This window comes from Gossypium hirsutum, chromosome A01 (assembly GCF_007990345.1).
Source record: "Gossypium hirsutum isolate 1008001.06 chromosome A01, Gossypium_hirsutum_v2.1, whole genome shotgun sequence".
In the NCBI taxonomy this organism is placed as follows: domain Eukaryota; kingdom Viridiplantae; phylum Streptophyta; class Magnoliopsida; order Malvales; family Malvaceae; genus Gossypium; species Gossypium hirsutum.
The window spans coordinates 14,637,487-14,656,248 of NC_053424.1; the positions used below are offsets into that span (position 1 = coordinate 14,637,487).

Consider the following 18,762-nt stretch of genomic DNA (forward strand, 5'->3'; position numbering starts at 1 on the left):
TTAAGATTTGTTAAATGGTGAAATTTTTTACAATCAATTAATTCTTTTATTTTTTAAAATATTTAATCTAAACCATTTGATATATTTAAATATTAGATTTAAAAAAAATTGATAAATAAATAAAAAAGTAACATATCATTGATATGGATAAGTAACTATCTATTTTGGATAGGACCAGATTATAACAAATAAAAATGAAATACAAAAACTAAAATCATTCCACATCAAATTCTAGCAAAATAGTTATATTTTAGTTAGGAATAAATATCTCTAATGAAATAGAGATTAGATCAGAAAAGAATAATATAAAATCATAATTAACGTCTCAATCTTTAATAAAAATTTGATATGTGAGAGATTGATTGCTTCCGTTAGATAATTTTAACTTAATAATTAATTACAGCCATTTAATTATTTGTTTTCTTATTAAAATACACGATATTTATTTTCAGAGTACTTGATTTTTTATTTATAAAAATCAATTTATAAAAAATAGTAATAATAAATATTTTATAAAATTATTTAACTAATAATTTTTAATAGATGAAATTAAAAACTTTTAGTAGAACAAAACAATATCTTGTGTTTAAAATGGAATGATTTGTTGCGGCGTTTTTATAAAAAAACGCCGTAAAAGATTGACAATGGCATTTTTATAAAAAACGCCAAAAAAAATCATCTAGGCGCGGTTTTATTCCCAAATTTTTCCCCTCTGAAACCCCGAATTTTTTGCCCTAAAATCGATATCCTCAAAACACTCCCAATCTCACCCTTCTATTTCTCTTTTCAATCAAGAAAGTCTCCAGCAGCTGTCTTGATTTGGTTTCCAGTTAGACTCTGAGATACAAGAGATGGCAGTGAACCAGACGGCGGCGTTGAAGGTGGGGTTGTGTCTATTGGCATTTCATGGAAGGACTGCAATACAATAGCCTCGATCTCGTAACTCCAAAGCCTTCCTATTTGCTACCAGTTTTGGTAGTTTCAAGAAGCTTATTTTTTGCTTTATTCCTCAGACGAAGTCATCAGTCTCACAAAGGAAGAAATTTCAACTTGTTTTTTACATCTAGACAAAAAAAATAATGCCTAACATTGTTTCAGAGGTAAGTTCAGATCCACATTTCTTCTATTTTTCTATCTCTTTTTCTAGGGTTTTGTTTGTTTGTTTCTAAGGAAATGGAAGAAGCAGAAAAGAGCTTGGAAAAGCTTTAATGAATCTGAGAAATTCTTGAAGTTCCATTGAATTCAGATGACTGCGGTTAAATATACTAATTTCAGTTGAGGTTGCTGCTGTTTTGTTTTGCTCTTTCTTTCGCTGGAGAAATAGAACACGGGATTTAACTTTTAGTGATTGTTTGAAGTGATATTAATTCGGTGGATAATTAATTTAAGCAGATCTTTACAATTAGCTTCTTAGTGTTGTTTTCGTTGCTTGTTTTATTCATTTAAAAGAATTAAAACCGAAGAACGATATGTTGTGAATTAATTGGGTTCAAAATTAGGCGGTTGCTTTAGAATGCTGGATTTTTTTAACTATATTGATTTTGTTTCGTTTCTCTGATTAGCAATAGAGAGCGTAAGTTTGATTCCTTGTACGAGTTTGATGTAACATGGCTACACTTCAGTTGCTAGTTTGTTTGGTTTAATCTGCTTTTGTTTCAACAGCAAACTGACTGATGCTGCGATTGCGTGTGATAAAATTGTTTGTTGGTGTTGTTTGCAGCACTTGCTGCGAAGAGGAACAGGTATCAAAGACAGAAGTCATTGATGCTGCTTGAAATGGAGAGTCAGCACGCCAAGGGGTTACCATCAGTTCCCCTCAACCCCCATTAGTAGTCAAACAGCCAGCTTTGGAAAGGTGACATTACTGGTTTTCGTAGTTTTCCACTCACACATGAAGAGGATATATATATAGATTAGAGGGGGCGCATGCAAATGAAATGCAGTGCAGTTATATAGGGAATACCATAAAATAAAACACTTGAACGAATTTCTATACTGAAAAAGGAAAGAAAAAGACAAAAAAACCAAGAGTTGGTGGATTTGGATTTGACCAACGAAATGGGGCCTTAGAAAGTCGCATTCGCTGTTGAAATGCATTGTATCTCAATTTGCCTTATAGTTTTTCCCATTGATCAACAAAAGGGTATAAGGAGGTCAGTGTATGTGATAGTCATAACCCTTTTTTTTGTGTGTGTGTGTGACATTTGGTGAGCAATGCAATGCATGGGGTCATAAATATCCACACTTGGATTCTGTAAATGAGACCACTAATTTATTGCCAAGAGGTCCAGGTTGATTCTACTTAATTTTTTTACGTCACTCTTGTTTCAATACTCATTCTTTCACCTCTGGATTTAGGATTTATATTTGGTTGTTTCTGCAATCAATTGTAGAATTGTTAACCATCGTGTATGAGTTGTGTCGTTTCCTCGGTAGTTCATTTGATTGCCCAAGGTTACATGTCTTCTGAATAATTCTTTTTCCCTCTATCTGATTTGAGTTATTTTTGTTGGTTTGTATAAAGAAAAAAGGATCCAACAGAAGAAATGTGGTAGTGAATTTTTTTTTCCTATCTTCGTATTAAAAAAGGATTACTAATAGATTATAAAAGGTAGAAAATTAGTTTAATTACAAGTATGATTTGACATTTTCATTTTCTTTACTTAAAAGGTAGAACTTGCTCTTTCTCTGTATATCTGTATTGTAATAGTCATATGAGCTCTTTTGAGTTTGGCAGCAACTAATTGAACTTGGATGGGGCATTTTCATCATTATGAGCAAAGTTATTTTTTGACTTGTACAATACCATTATAACAGCCATGAACTGGAATTACATGTGATATTAGTAACTTGTCCAGCCCTTAAGGCTTCGACTTTACTTAAAACAGGAATTACATGTGATCTTTGGCAATTTTGCCCAGCATAATTAAGCCAATTTTATGGTTCTATTTTTAATTAATGCAGGATTGAGCAATGCTTCCTTTACAGGTCAGTTTCCTGTTTCTTTGTCATGGATGGATGTATTTATTGGAATATGGGACTAAGTAACTTAAAACAAAGAAATTTTACATTTGTTTTTCTATGCCTTTTAGATCACCTCTAATTTTATTATACAAAGAATTAGTAACTTAATACAAAGAATTTGTGGAAGTTTTAGTCGGTGTTGGTTCTGCTCGTATCAGAGATCTGTTTAAGAGAGCCAAGGTGATAATGCTATAAGTTTCTTATATTTGATTGCTAAGGCAGCATGTAGCTGTTAATTGTTGGGCATATGATAATAATTAGGGAACAGATAAAATGTCGCAGATATGGTTGGGCCACCTATAAATCAGCTTGCTGTATTTTCTGTGTTATTTTTTTTTATGTTATAAGTACAGATTCCTTTTATTTTATTTGCAGATACTTGGTTGTGCTATGTACTTTGTGTAATTTGTTGAGAAATTCTTATCTTTTGCAGGTAAATAAACCATCAGTTATATTCATTGATGAAATTGATGCTTTAGCAACTAGGTATGATAATCTTGTTGCTACTCCTATCCCTTCTTTTTTAATGCAAGAATTTGTTGAAACCACACCATTTGTTGACATCTGAAGGCGAATGCTTTAGCAGATATAGTTTGCAACTAAGCATTAATATTTTGCATCTGATTTAAATCAAGTGATTGGAAATGGAAATATAGTTGCCTTGGTTATCTTTTATGGTATTTTATAAGACACTGAGAATGAGCTACATTTGGTACCTTTTACAGGCCAATTATCATTGCAATTATGAGTAGGAAGATAACTATAGATGAATTTAGTGGGGAGGAGAAAAACATAGCTGTCTTTAAGATCATATGTAAATGATTTTCTCTCTTTCTTTCTATCTGATCAGATGTCAGGGGATTTTCAAGGAAACAACAGACCACCTGTATAATGCAGCCACTCAGGAGCGGGAAACTACTTTGAATCAGCTACTAATAGAGCTTGATGGGTTTGATACTGGCAAAGGTGTTATATTTTCGGCTGCTACAAATCGTAGAGATTTGTTAGATCCTGCACTTCTCAGGCAAGGTCGTTTTGATCGCGAGGTTAATTTCCATCACTTGAATAGCAGATCTAATTAGGTAATATATCTCATCAATACAAAAAATATATTCGAATCACTTTATCACCCATCACTTGATCTAATTAGTTAACAGCAGATCTAATTAGTTAATTTCCATCACTTGAATAGCAAATTTTATTATATTACATTTTTTAGTATTAAATTTTTCATGAAATTATAATAATTTAATAAAATCATTTTTTACCCATCGATTATCATAATGTATTTAGTTAAAAAATCAGTAAATATTAAAATGATAACAAGTGGAGAGTCTGACATATTATCTTTTTATTGTAAAATATGCATATGTATAATTAATAAACACTCAAACATGACTTTTAAAATATGTGAAAATAGAATAAATTATCTTAAAAAAGGCTACAGTCATCGCACAAATAATTTATTGATTCAATATATTGAATATGATTGATAATTTTGAATTAAGAAATCTGATAGATTATACAAATTTTTAAACACTCAAAATTATAATTACTAATTTGAAACTTTTGCTGTAGAGAAAATGAACATATTAAACCTGGCAATCTATTTAATCACAACTTTAAACTTTTAATCCATTAATATAAAAACTGTACTAATTATAGTTAAAATACCAGTAAGGCATTTGTCATGTAATTTCATTATTTGGTTTCGAGGGATAAAAGATATTCTGGATTCCTATTTGACCTTTTTGGCCTTTGTGCTAAATTTGTACCACCAGCCTTAATGGTCTCTCCCTTTCATTATCATTTCTATTCTTGCTACTTAATTATCAAAAATGGGTGCACCAACAGAGTCAGGCCTCGATCTCGATGAACAGATCTCGCAGCTGATGCAATGTAAGCCACTTTCGGAGCAGCAGGTACTTTTTTTTTCACGATCTGTTTGTTTCTCAAGAAAGTATGGAAATTTTGAGCACTTAATTTAATTGTATAATTATTTTAATGGATTAGGCTATATTTGGCTGCGAAATAAATACCAAAACGATTTTGAATTGAATTTGTTTTAAGATATTATTCCAATAGCATTAGTTTCTATTGCCTTGTGAACATTTAGTTATAATTAATGAAAAAAAATCAGCTTTTTTCTCTCTTCCATTTAAAACATTTATATATTCTTTTGATTTATTTGATGTAGTTGATTTTGAAAGAACTTGGTGTATTTGCACGAGAACTTTTGTGTGTTCGCTGCAAGACTTTTCTACGTTTTACTTGTATTGTTTTGTTCTCAGGTTGATCAATAGAAGTCCTCGTTTTTCTTCCCTGTTTCATCTGGGTTATAATTGGTTGTAACTCTGTTTTCGTGTTATCTTGTTTAGGTCAGAGCATTATGCGACAAGGCATAAAATATGCATCTCAAAGACTAGATACATTTGCATGTGTTAGGTATAGAAAAGGTGTTTCCATTTTGGTGTTAAGATTTTATGCAGTGTAGTTGCTTACTGTCTTACACTATGTTGTCCTTTTAGGCAAAATGGTTGAACAAGCACTTGAGCAAATTATGGCCTTTTATTGCAGAGGTAAGATACTTGTTCTTATATATATTTTTGCTATAAGATTCATAGTAGTTGCTGGTTATTTATTTCAAAAAGGCTGAGAGAGGCTTTTGTGTAACTGAGGTTTTCCATCTTAACAGATGAAATTTAAGCAGGTTGTTCAACTCTTTTGGTGCTTTCTGAAGTGAAAATAATTGAAATTGTTCTCTATGTAACTTACAATTTAGTATTTTTTCATAGTAGATAAAACAGTATTAGACTATTGTGTTAGTTGTCCGCAATATTAAGCATTCTGAGCATCAATATATTTAGATATTTTGAGGTTTAAAATTGAACTCAGGGAATAAATAAAGATAAAAACAACTAACATAGTGGATCAGGAAAATGCTTTGCCATGAGCTGCTTTCTGTTTGACTTGTTTACATATCTAAATAATAGATTTGGTGATATTTTTTATTTAAACTATGTAGGTTTTAGATGCAATGCCTGTACATGTAAAGGCACATGATTAATAACATGATCAATGACTTTTGTCGAAACAAATTCTAATTCTTGCATTATGGTGGCATTATTAAAAATTTATCTTTCCATATCATAATTCAAAGAGATCAGATAATGTGCTTTGACATATGTGACTTTGAGGGTCGTATAAGTGATTTTCTTATTGGGCTGACTTTGGCTTACAGGTGCATACTTTGGCTTTCTGTTCCGGTGTTTTGGATTCTCTGGCGGTTGAATTGAAAGCATCAAAGGACTTCTCTAAGTTATATGCAGGCATTGCAATACTTTGGCATCACATAAGCTTGAACCAGCCCTCTGTTGTATATTGTTTCTTCTTTTTTTTGATCTTTTTCTTTTGATTAATGAGAGGTGATGATGAATTGGCATTCTTTTCTCCCGAGGATGAATTTTGTTTTAGAAATTGTAATACTTTGTGTGTTTGTGTGTGTTATTTTTTATGTATTAAATTACATATTGAATTAATGTTTATGTGTTAAATTTAAATTCATTAATTTTTATATTTAGTTTTGAAGTTTAAATTTTAATGGAAAATTTAATTTAGTTAATATTTTTTATTTATCCTTAAAAGTATATAGTTTAAATTTTAAATTTCAAAAATTAAACATAATATAATATTTAAAATAGAAATAAATGTTATTTAATTAAAATAAAATAATTTTTTAAAAGGTTATGATTTTTAGCGGCATTTGTGGGAAAAGCGTCGCTAAAGGTCAGGAACTTTTAACGGTGTTTGTGGGGAAAGCGTCGCTAAATGTCATGACTTTTAGCGACTTTTTTTTCATAAATGCCACAAAATGTTAGTGGCGTTGTCTTTAACGGCGTTTTTTGCGGCGCTTATAGGCCCAAAAAAAGGCCGCTAAAAGTCTGTTTTGCCGTAATTTATGAAGGTTTGACTTTGAAATATATATATATAAATTGAAGAAAATAAACAAAACAACCTAACATAAAAATAGTGCATTAGGGCCCGTCCAACTATAAGATGTGGAGCTTTTGTGTTCTGTAGCATAGTGGTGATATCAGAGAAGACTGGTAGTAGCTTTTGGTGTATCTTGGGGATCTGCACTATAATATTTAGCCATTTCCTACTTGGATCACTGCATACAAAACCATCAGTGTAGCATTACGCAATACCATGAGGTCGTGCTTGTAATGGTGGAGTTTGGTTGTAAGGTAATCCTGTTTCCTTGTTTATAAAATATGCTGCTTCTTCCGTCCTTTTTAATGGCTAGAATCCGTGTCCAACCCATACGATTATCATGAGACGATAAAATTTGAGAGTTATTTTTCTGAATCTGGCAACTTTCTTGTGGGAGAAGGCCCTTTAATGTTCCCTCCATGATAATGAAAAGCACTCCACACATGAACTTCCAGTGTTCCGTTGAACACGCATTCATTATAGTTGTTGAGAAGGCAACGATGTCAATGATCAAACTGAAAAAGATAATTAAGATTCGGTCAGCAAATAACTCAATAACGACTAATCACATGAAGGAATGAACCACCTATTTCAAGGAATATTAGATGTTGAAATTAACCTGTCATTAGTTCCAGAAGAGGTTAACTAAAAGAAAGCAGTAAAAGCCTCCCAAAAACACAACCCATAAAGCTGAAACTAAAAGAAATTAAGACGATCCATAAAAAAGTATCAGCAAAACAAAAGGAACTCAATGCAATAATTACTATATTGTAAAAAAGCATACAGTTTTATAAAAAAAAGAACGTGAGAAAATGGAAAAAAAAAACATTTTATAGCTGTCACTGCAGAACACTGTGTTGAAAAGCATTTATGCATGATTGATACTACAGATGGAAGAAACTAAGACTACTCTTATAGTAAACCAAGTCCATCTGAGGTGTCCCGATAAAGATTGAAGCTTTTCGGGATGACGGTGTGAAGCGAAGCCTAAATGAGCCGGTTGTACTCGACTGCAGCCGTTAGCTTCGTGGCAATGGCTGGATGAAGCAACCGTTGCCAATACGAAATCCTATCAAGCACTATTGGTGGCTTCATTTGTCAATCAAGTTGTTGGTTAACTCAACAACTCCTCCATTTTGCTTCGTTTCATTTGTAAATCTTCGCTAAAGCTTCCCACGGCTATTTGTTGAACAGTTTAAAATGCTCAACAGTCAATCCATTGAGGCTCAATCTGCCACGTTCTTGACATGCATTTTACCACGTCCTAAACCAATTGGTTTGATGCCTAAATGCATACAATCCGTCAGAGAAGGATTGGAATATTAAGTTTCAGCTGCACTAACATAAAACACAAAGATACCGCTACAAGGTGGTTCTCTCCGTTTAAAAATGGGAGTGTTGGGGGTAAAAATACAGATTTAAAAATGAGTTTGAGTAAAAAAAATAAGTTTAATTTAGAAAGTGGATTGAGTTTCGGGTAAGATTTTTTTGTTCGAGCCCAGTCTCAATATGTAAAAAATTGCTGTTTTTATTGTTTTCTTGTTGTTTTTTACTGTTTTGTTGCTATTTTCTTCACTATTATATTATTATTATTTTGTTGTTATTATTTAAATATGCTATAACACTTGTTTTATTGTTAATTTTATTACTGTTTTTTAATTTATTTTTAATTTGTTAGGAAATATTTATTTTAATATTTTTAGTATTTTTTATGTATTATAATTTAAATTTTTTTATATAAAAACAATATAAAAAAATAATATAGGCAGGTCGGGCTTAGCTCGGATTTTAGCATTTTTATCTGGGTTAGATTTGGAAAAAATTTTAAGCCCATTTTTTGGGCCAGACTCGGGCCTGACAAACGGGCCTAAAATTTTGGTTGAATCCAGTTCGACCCATGAACATCTCTAGATACAGTTGGGCAACGTCGTTTAACCTTTGCTAGGAAAAAATATAAGTTTTGGAGACAAATCCATGAGTTGGGTTGGGACAAGTAAAAAATTAGACACGTTTTTTTAGGTTTAGGCCTAGCTCGAAAATGGGTTTAAAATTTTGTTCAAACTTACCTGGATAAAAATATTAAAATCCGAGCTTAGCTCGACCCATTTGTATTAAATTTTTTTATATTAATTTTTAAATAAATATAAATTTAAAAAATATAAATGATCAAATACACAAAACATTAAAAAATGTTTCCCAACGAATGGAAAAAAATTAAAAAAATATACTTAAATAATACTAGGATAAGTGCAACTTAGCAAACAAATACCTCTAAAATAGTAACAAAATTAATAATAAAATAAAAGTTATAGAATATCCAAATAATAACAACAAAATAGTAGCAATATAATAATAAAATGATTGCAAAACAATAAAAAAACAATGACAAAGCAGTAAAAAGACAGCAACAATATTTTTTTTGTAAATTTGGGCTGAGAAAAAACACTTATCTGAAAGCTAACCTGTTTAGAAAAGGAGCATAATTTTTCTTATCCAATTCTATTTTTTAAGTTTATATTTTTCTAAATTCTTTCACTTGTAAGACAAGCTCAACTCCACACATAGACAAATTTAGACACAAAAGAAAAAGTATTAGTGGACGCGTTTCCATGTAGGCCTTATGTATGGATTAAATTTGAAAAGTAATACTTTTTCAATATTGAAAGGGGAATGTTGGGATTTTATTCTTAATATTATTCTTTTCCCAAAACAAAATATTCCTTACAAACCAAAAAGTTCCAAAATCTAGTGAGATAAATGAGAAAAAAGCTTATCATCTAACCGCCAAGACGCCTTAAAACTAGACACCTAAAATGCGAGTATGACCACACAAACATCCTATCAAACATCATAAAACAAAAACAAAATTAATTTAGTTTTTATATTTTTATTTTGAAGAATTTATTTTTTTATTTTTTAGATTTCAATTGTTAATAATATTAAATTTTTTAAAAATTTATTGTTTAATATTTTGAAATTAAAAAAAAATACTTACTTAGTGATATCATGTAACTAAAAACTAATGTTATAATGAATCAGAATTTAATAAAATAATGATGTTGGCCTGAATTTTAAAATAAAAAAATTAAGAAATTAAATTCTAAAAAAATATAAATATAAAAATTAAATTTCAAATTTATAAAAAGAAACTAAATTAAAATTAAAAATACATTATTGTGGATAAAGGAACAAGTTTCGGAGACTTTTCTGGCACATCAAAAATCATTCTACACAGTGAACGGATTGATTTGATAAATATGGCCAAGAGCAAAATCGTGGCTTTGATTTGGCTGTCTCTTTGAACGGTTGTATATGGGGGGTCAAGTTTTATGCTGGCAACCCGTCACAACATGTTAAAGGCACTACCAACCTAGCAGTAACTTGGCCACCTGATTACCGTCACTGATGCATACAAAAACAACTAACGCTTGGATTCAATACAATCCGGACACCCCTTTTCAACACAATAACTGCTCCTTTACCTCACTCATCAATCTCGGAGCACCTTCAATTCCAAAATAAAACTTGACCCCCCATATAAAACCCTTCAACAGATTAGACAGCCAAATCAAAGTCACGATTTTGCTGAGTCCCAACATAACTCAGTAAAGAGCAACTTTGTTTATCAATCGACCCTACCTCCATGGAAGTATTCTCAAGCATTCCTTTACCCATATTTTCTTTGTTTCCCTCCTTACCGTCTTCGTTTTTATTCAATTATTATCATCATCAGGCTTTGACATTGAGGCCCAATGCATTGAGCGGGAATTGTAGCCATAACAATAGAGCAAATGAGTTTAGCAGATGAGGTCCCATCATCAGCCTCTGTACTCCATTATACAGTAGACCCCCCAGGGGGTGGCGGCAAGCTAGGAAGAAACTAGAAACCAAGAGAGAGTGATTAAAATAAAAAAGAGAGGAGAGAAGAAAAGGCAGGAGAGGAGAGGAGAGATAAAGCCTAAAAGAGAGAGGAAAATAGCAAGGAAGAAGCCACTACCAAAACAAAAAAGACAAGGAAGGAAGACGTTCAAGAAAGGAGGAAGGAGAAGGTATGGTATATGTACTTTCTTACTTACCTTGTTTTACACGTGATGATCTTACTTTGCTGGTCAACATGATGTACTCACAATTAGGGATTCTTGTGTCTTATATATTTTGGATCTGGTAGTGCTAATATGGCTCTCGCTTGTTATTTTGATCTGGCATGCATGGTCTTAGTTTCTTTTCGGCATGGATGTATAAAAGCATGTGCCTTCTTCCTGGAAACCTACTTACCTTATTCGCCTTTGGTATGAAAATGTTTCTTGGTTTGTTTTTATTTTTTAGGTTACGTTGCCTTCCTACTTCCCTTTTCTTTTTGTTTTTATGGAAGAATCCTTTCTTTCAAACATGGAAAACGGGTATAATGTATGGTGGCACGTGCTGTAACATATATAGTCACATTCTCTTGGATTATAGGGATAACAGAAATAAATTTCTTCTGCCCCACATTGTTAAAGTATGGTGGCACGTGCTGTAACAAATTATATCCTTAAGTATTGGAAAATTATAATAACTTTTATTTTGATTAGTATTCACAAATTTATCTCTTATTAATATAAAATTTAAATTTATTATGATATATTTTTAAAAATCTTTATGTTCTTTTTTTGAATTTTTAGAATTAGGATTAAATTGAGATTATTTGTAAAATTTGAGAGTTATTTTTTTAAAATTATGACTAATTAAGTTAATATAATATATAAAAGTTGAAGGTTAAATTTGTTATTATGCCATTTTTTAACTATCACTTACCGTTTGTGATTAAATAAACATGGGTGTTCAAATTACAAACTATTTATTTTAGGTGTATAAAATGAAAATTGTTTTATAGTTGAGTGATTATCAGTATAGTTTACTTTATTCTAAACAGAATTAAATTTTAAACTTCAAATTTTTATAGCATGATATAATATTAACATAAATAAAATAAAATTGAAAATATTTTTCATTAAATAATAAAATTTTTATCTATTTATCATTTCCACAATTTTTTATAGCAGAAAAAATCTATAAAACACTTCAACCTGAACACACACCCACGCTTTAAAGACAATTATGAAGACACCAAAAAAAGGAAACCTTTAAAGTCCACAAAGCACCAAAGTTCTGTAGCAACATAGCTCCATAAATGCTAAAATATCAAAAGCAAAGCACACCATTGCAATAAAACAAGGTAGAACACCCCTACGATTTTCATAATATCATCAATGATGAAGCTCTTAACCTCCCCTCGTATAGCCCAGCACATCATAGCAAAAGCTTCCTTTACACAGCCGAAAATTATTTCATAGCCACAACTTTCAATTGAATTATAAAATCATGAGATTCCTTATTGGTTAGAATTCAATCCGTAATAACCGAGCAAACATACCCTGAACAAGCAGCTTACTAAAACTAGAAAGACCAAGCAAAACAAGCACACTAAATCAGCAAAAGTACATAGAACAAAAGAATACCCCTACAGCCTGCAATATTATCTCTGCCACGAAAAGCTCCACCAACGTTAGCTCGTTGTTGATACAATGATACAATAACAGAGAAGTACAGAATAGAATGTGATGGTATAAATGGAGGCCGATTCACCTAGTCGGGCGTAAAGCCAAAGATTACAAAATGTGAAAGTGGAGAAAGTCTAGAGGTTGAATGTGAAGGCAAGTTGGCAGAGTATAGGCTAGTGTGCTCGAGAGTTGATCCTCTTAATCATCATCTTTGAGGGTATTTATAGGTAAGATTCTATGTAGGATGGCATTAACATGTTAGTCTCGTAATCAAGCCATCATTGCAAGATGCATGGGTGGATGTCTGTGATGAGACATATTCTGTCATTCAATCTGATTTAGAGGTACAGAGCAGTTGAACCCACACGGAATTTGATGAACAAACAGATCACCTTCCTAAGAGAAGGTGGAGTGCTTGAAGGGACAGATGGTTGGTTTCCTTTAATGGTTACCTTTCATTTGTTTGGGTGGCTAGAACGCGGCTTCTCTTGGCGACCTTCAAATTTGCATCAGGCGAGGAGTGTCTCTCGAGTAGCCTTCAAATTTGCTACCTGTCCTCATTTGTGGAGGGGGTATAACACTCCTCAACCTCCTAAAATTTTAAGTTCAATTTCATTGCTTCGATATGAGCTAGCTCTTCGATGACTTCTTGCTCATGACCATCGACTTTCAGCCTTAACAACTTCCTGAACTCCCACACTTCCTTTGTTTCCTTCCAAATCACTTTTTTTCTCCTTGACTACTAAAATCAAAGTTAGAAAGTGAATCATTTGTGAACTTAGATGAATGTACTTGAGAGGTCCCTCTATTATAGGACCTAATTAAATTATTCCCTTTACTATTAAAGTTAGCATTTTCTATTGGAAAAATATTATTTACTATTTAGGAGGGTTAACATTTTTAAAGTTTATATAATTTTGTAAATGAAATCTTTTGTTTGGAATTGAACTACAATTTCTTAAAAAAAGAATTAAGATATTTTTTATAGAGTAAATGTTAACTCTGTTACAATATGGACTTATTTGATTTTTAATACTATAGGCATTAAATTGATCCAATTAATAATAGAAGAACTAGTTTGATCCATTCCTTGTAACACAAGGAACTCCTAAGTCTTTAGCCCATCAGCTTACCACCATACAAAGTATGGCTTAGGAAATTTGTTTTGGGTAAACTACACTAATTGTTTGTAAACTTTGTTTAAAATTACATTTCGGTCATCCAACTTTTAAAAGTTACATAATAATCACTAACGTTATCAAATTGTTACATTTTTGTCACTCAATTGTTAACTTCTGTAAAAAAAAAGTAAGGTTGCACCTTAATTCAAAGGGTTAATAGATAATTTGGTCCCTAAGCTATAGTTAAAAAATCATTTTATTTTTAAAATTTTCTTAACAATAATTGTAAAAAAAAAGTTCAAAAAAATCTTAGATTAAAAAATATTAAAAAATCTGTAAAAAATTTAAAAAATCATATTTTTTAAATATAAAAATATTTAAATATGTATAAATCTAAAAATTTCTTAAATTTAAAACTACAATTTTTTTAACTAACATTTCTTACAAATATTTAATATATAAAAAATCTTAAAAATTTCAAATTAAATTTCATTTGCTTTCCACCATTGATCAACACCTTCAATCATATTAACAACTTCATGTTGTTTTATTGAGAAATTGCTTATTTTATTTTATTTTTTCTCAAAGCCCTAGCAAAATATATCTCAATGCAATATTCAAATTTCACTGTTAAATTGATTATTGATGCTTGAGTTTTCAAGAAAAAAATTCTAGGCTTGCAAAACTGTTTTCATTTTTGAGAATCGTAAAAATGTCTACCATCAACAACCTATTTGCAAGATTTTCCTGATAGTTATGAAAAAAAAGAAAAAAGGAAAGGAGAAAATAATTAAGAAAAAATAGGGCAAGAGTGAAAAACAAAATGTTTTGTTATACTGTCTGGGTTCTTTGGTAAGTTTCAATTTATTCGAAATTTAATGTTTTTTTTTCTTTTAACTTATAATACAAAATACCCTACTTCTTTTCTAAACTCATAATCTCTTTTTTGTAACTCCTGTTATTAGATTGATGGGGTTTTTGAGTAACTTTCCGTTTTGGATTTTTTAAATTTATAATGCATAATGTTCTTATTCTTCTTCTCCAAACTCACCATTTCTTCTCTCAAATTTCAAGTTGAGATTTTACTTTCGGCTATAAATTAAACATATATATATTATTTTTAATGATATGGGAAGAGTAAAGCTGATGTCGATCTGCACGAAAAAAGAGAGCAAAGAAAGATGAAATGAAGAGAGCGTAAAACAATAAAGGAAATGAAAAAAAAAGAGATCAAAGTTGATGGGTATTTATATTTATTTTTAAGACTTTTTTTTATTTTTTTACAATTATTGTTAAGAAAATTTTAAAAATATCAAAATAATTTTTTAATTATAGCTCAGGGATCAAATTAACTACATAAACTCTTTGAATTAAAGTGCAACTTTACTTTTTTAATGAAAGTTAATTAACAACTGAGTGAAAGAAATGTAATAATTTGATAATATTAATAACTATTATGTTACTTTTGAAAGTTGAATAACCGTAATGTGATTTTAAACAAAATTGAGAGATCAATTTGTATAGTCCACATTATTTGAGTATTCATTTGTTTTATGTTTTTTTTCTTTTTTTATAAAGGTAAGTTTTATTATTAATATAGCATTTTCTTTTGCATCGATGCACATTGCTTGATTATATGTTAGTATTCTTCAACTCTCTTTCTTACCTTTCTAGTATTTGAATGGAACATTCAAGAATTCAAGATGAACAACAATTGAGAGGAAAATAAGCTCAAAGAGAAATAGGCCTACTTTTATTATTGATAGTTAGCTCTAATATCTAAAAAAGAAAAAGAAAAAGAAGCTACTTATTTACAATAATATTGATGGAATCTATTGAGTAATTCACACTAACAAAATCCTACTTATCTTTCTCCATACTTGATTCCAACCGTATACTAAGAATATACTCCTAACAATACTTGTAGGCACTTACCAATACTCAAAACATACTCTTAACCATCAACAATATATTTAATGAGTTACACTCACCTATATAATGATATTTTACGATTCACCCAATTTGCCATATCTCTTCAATCTTCTCCTTCTAATTTGCTCTTTATCCGTACAAACCACGAAAATAACTTTGCCAATTTAATTACAAGTTAAGACTCAAATCTAGGATCTAGGATCTCATGTTTTAATAAAGTTTAGGTGGTAATTATATCTATCAATTTGATGTACTTTGTATGTTAAATAGAGTTTAGGTGGCAACATATTTATTGGAAAATAATGGATATTTTGGAACTTTGAGGCATATTATTTTATTGATAAAATTGAAGGTTTGAATAATAAATTATGGATTTATATTCTATATAATATGCTTAAAATTGTTAAGTGATGAATTAAACAATAGTTCTGTCTCTTGATGAACAATTGTATCTTTTGAACAATTGTATCTCTTGGTGAACATATTCATTACTTTTGGTTTAATATTGCATCTTTTCATTGTGTCTGTTCACTTATATCTATTAACTTTTCAACAAAATTCTTAATGAATCGGTCTAAATCTCTTCATTCATTTCCTCTCCTCTATATAAAGCCAAGTTAGGAGACTTCCAAAACACATTATCAAAAACCATCAATATAAAAAATTCCTTCTAAATTCATTCCTCCTAGTGATAGAGAAAGGTAAGATTGTGTTCGATTGATCACTGTTGTTGTGCTACTACTGTGGTCGTCTGTTGTTGTATCCTGGAAGACAGACATCCAACGTACTCAAAACAACGAGGAAAGGTCGAATCTATCTTAATAAAACTGTTCATACATGCCTCAACAAAATTCTTCTTCTAATTTTTAACTCTGTTCGATTACCAGTATTCTATTGTGTTACTGCTACTGCATTGTGTTGCATTATTATTGTTACTGACATATTAATACTACATACAATATTATATTTTTCATACAATCTTAACTATGCTAAATGATACTTATATTGGAAATTGTTACATTAGTTGTGTGTTAAGGCCTAGACTTTAATTGAGCTAATCATGTGATCTTAGGTGGTGAATTTGCTTCAAATTACTTAAGTCATCTTATACCCTTAAAGTTAAGAATCCTAAAGAATTTTCTAAAGCGTTGAAGGTAGAAAGCTATTACGCGAAACAAGCAAGAAGACAAGAAAATTCAAAAAAGCTTTTAAAGTAAATGTTCTCAATTTGAGTACTCAATGGTGAATGATACAAATGAGGTTGGGGAGGCCTTTATTTATAGCTAAGCCCCTATTAGAACAACCGTACAAATTAAATTACATCAACGACTTAGATTCAAACTTTTTATTATCTTTATCCTTAGATTTCAAATTAACCTAATAAATTACAATTTATTGAACTATATTACTTAGCCAACAAGCTTCAAGTAGACAAGTCTTTTAAAATGTTCTAAGAATTAGACCAATCTTTATGCATTCATTAAGTCCAATTTATTCAAATGATTGCCTTTATCTATTATACAGGCCTTAGTTATGCACCTTTGTGCATAGGTCATGAGAGATGCACGCAACTTTTGGTAAAAATAGTTGGATTTATATTGACCATCTATTTTTTTTGTTAGTAAAATTTATAATGATGTTGGAAATTACAGATTACAAATTCATGATTATTCACGAGCACTTATTAAAAAGTGATGATTTATTCAAATAATACATTTGATTTCATGAAACATGTTTTTTTAAGAAGTATGTCCAATGGAAATCAAATGTAAAGGGTTGTGACTCTTCAAAATAATGTCCATTGAGTGTATATAAATAGAGGGTCTATGGTACTAAAAAATACAATTACAATCAATCCTATTTTCAGAAATTAGAGTAAGAGTTAGAGAATTCCTCAATTTTGCTAATCAAAGGAAATTCAAAAGTTTCGTTGTATCCCGGGAAGACCTTTGTCTTAACCTTCTAGCAACTATGTGTGGAGGGCAAACAGTTCTCTTTGAAAAGCGTCACTCGCACCTCGAGGTCTACTATTTAATTCAATATTGTCTCCAGATCTATCTTATCCATTCAATATTTTCCAACAATTAAGGAGAACTGTTTTGGAGATGGCGACGGAGGCTACCACTATATTCAAAGCGATGAACCAAGAGTTTGTGAAACTTGACCGATTTGATAGTTCAAACTTTCATCGCTGGAAGGACAAGATGTTGTTTCTTCTTACTGTCTTAAATGTGGCATAGGTGTTGGATCCAAACCTACAACTTGTGGAAGATCCCACCCCAATACAAACCCCAAGGAAATTACAAAAGTGGCCGAACTCAAGAAGAAGCGCAAAGAATACAATTTCACATGTCGATGACACATTCTCAACACCTTGTTTGATCGATTGTATGATCTCTACATGTCGATGCAATCCCCAATGGAAATATGAAAAGCTCTTGAAGAGAAATATAACACTGAGCGTAAGGTATTGATAAATTTTTAATGACGAAGTATTTTGAATTCAAAATGCTCGATATTATCCGATCATGGATCAAGTCCATGAATTACAAGTCCTTGTAAGTAGGCTTCGTGACTTGAAAATTGTTATTCCGGAATTTTTACAAGTCGAGGCTATCATCTCGAAGTGCCTTCGTCTTGGAACAATTATCGGAAGAAAAAGAATTCATTATAGAGAAAATACTTAGGTATTTGGATATTTAAGAGGAAACTTGGAAGCCTGATATGGTGTATCTTCCCCAAAGTTTTAAAGTGAACCATGTGAGCTAGTCTAAGAACTCTTGAAATGGTAAGCGAAAGGCCACATCCAAGACTAAACACGTGCAAGACAAGAAGAAAAAATTTTGCAATTGTTATAATTGTAATAAGAAAGGACACTATATTAAAGATTTCAAACTTCTCAAAAAGAAGCAAGATGCCACAACTTTTAAAGCCACTATGGTGGAGGACATAGACTTAGTGGCCATGGTTATGGAATGGATCAAGAGTTTAGAGATTGGTATGATTACTGAACTCAACATAGCCATGACCGATAAGTCCTATAATTGGTGGCTCGACTTTGGAGCTATTATCCATGTGTGTAATGACTGACAACAATTCATGAGTTATGAATGAGTGGCAAACCGTGAAGTGCTTATGGGCATCTATCAATT

General features: G+C 31.0%; 1 protein-coding gene and 3 long non-coding RNA genes across 7 annotated transcripts in view; 3 read left to right on the plus strand and 1 right to left on the minus strand.

Moving 5' to 3' along the window:
• Positions 1–645: 645 nt before the first annotated feature.
• Positions 646–3,957, plus strand: LOC121206226 (uncharacterized). Of its 4 annotated transcripts, XR_005901277.1 has the most exons (4): positions 655–1,100; positions 1,721–1,855; positions 3,458–3,510; positions 3,875–3,957. It is a non-coding gene; the product is annotated as an uncharacterized lncRNA (long non-coding RNA). The 4 variants fall into 4 exon arrangements; XR_005901267.1 differs by lacking the exons at positions 3,458–3,510; positions 3,875–3,957 and adding an exon at positions 2,965–2,990; XR_005901280.1 differs by lacking the exons at positions 3,458–3,510; positions 3,875–3,957 and adding an exon at positions 2,889–2,900.
• Positions 3,958–5,221: 1,264 nt separating this feature from the next.
• On the plus strand, positions 5,222–6,598 carry LOC121206225 (uncharacterized). The gene is made up of 3 exons (XR_005901264.1): positions 5,222–5,469; positions 5,553–5,603; positions 6,266–6,598. It is a non-coding gene; the product is annotated as an uncharacterized lncRNA (long non-coding RNA).
• A 112-nt stretch (positions 6,599–6,710) lies between these two features.
• LOC107917585 (uncharacterized) lies at positions 6,711–9,931 on the minus strand. Its single transcript, XR_001689759.2, has 2 exons — positions 7,637–9,931; positions 6,711–7,532 (listed from the first exon to the last, which is right to left on the minus strand). It is a non-coding gene; the product is annotated as an uncharacterized lncRNA (long non-coding RNA).
• A 198-nt stretch (positions 9,932–10,129) lies between these two features.
• The window catches only part of LOC107916911 (vacuolar cation/proton exchanger 3), a 35,876-nt gene continuing 27,243 nt past the window's right edge, over positions 10,130–18,762 (plus strand). The window contains exon 1 of the mRNA XM_041076905.1: positions 10,130–11,066. The gene's annotated coding sequence lies outside the window, so the exon portion shown is untranslated. The remainder of the gene's footprint in view (positions 11,067–18,762) is intronic.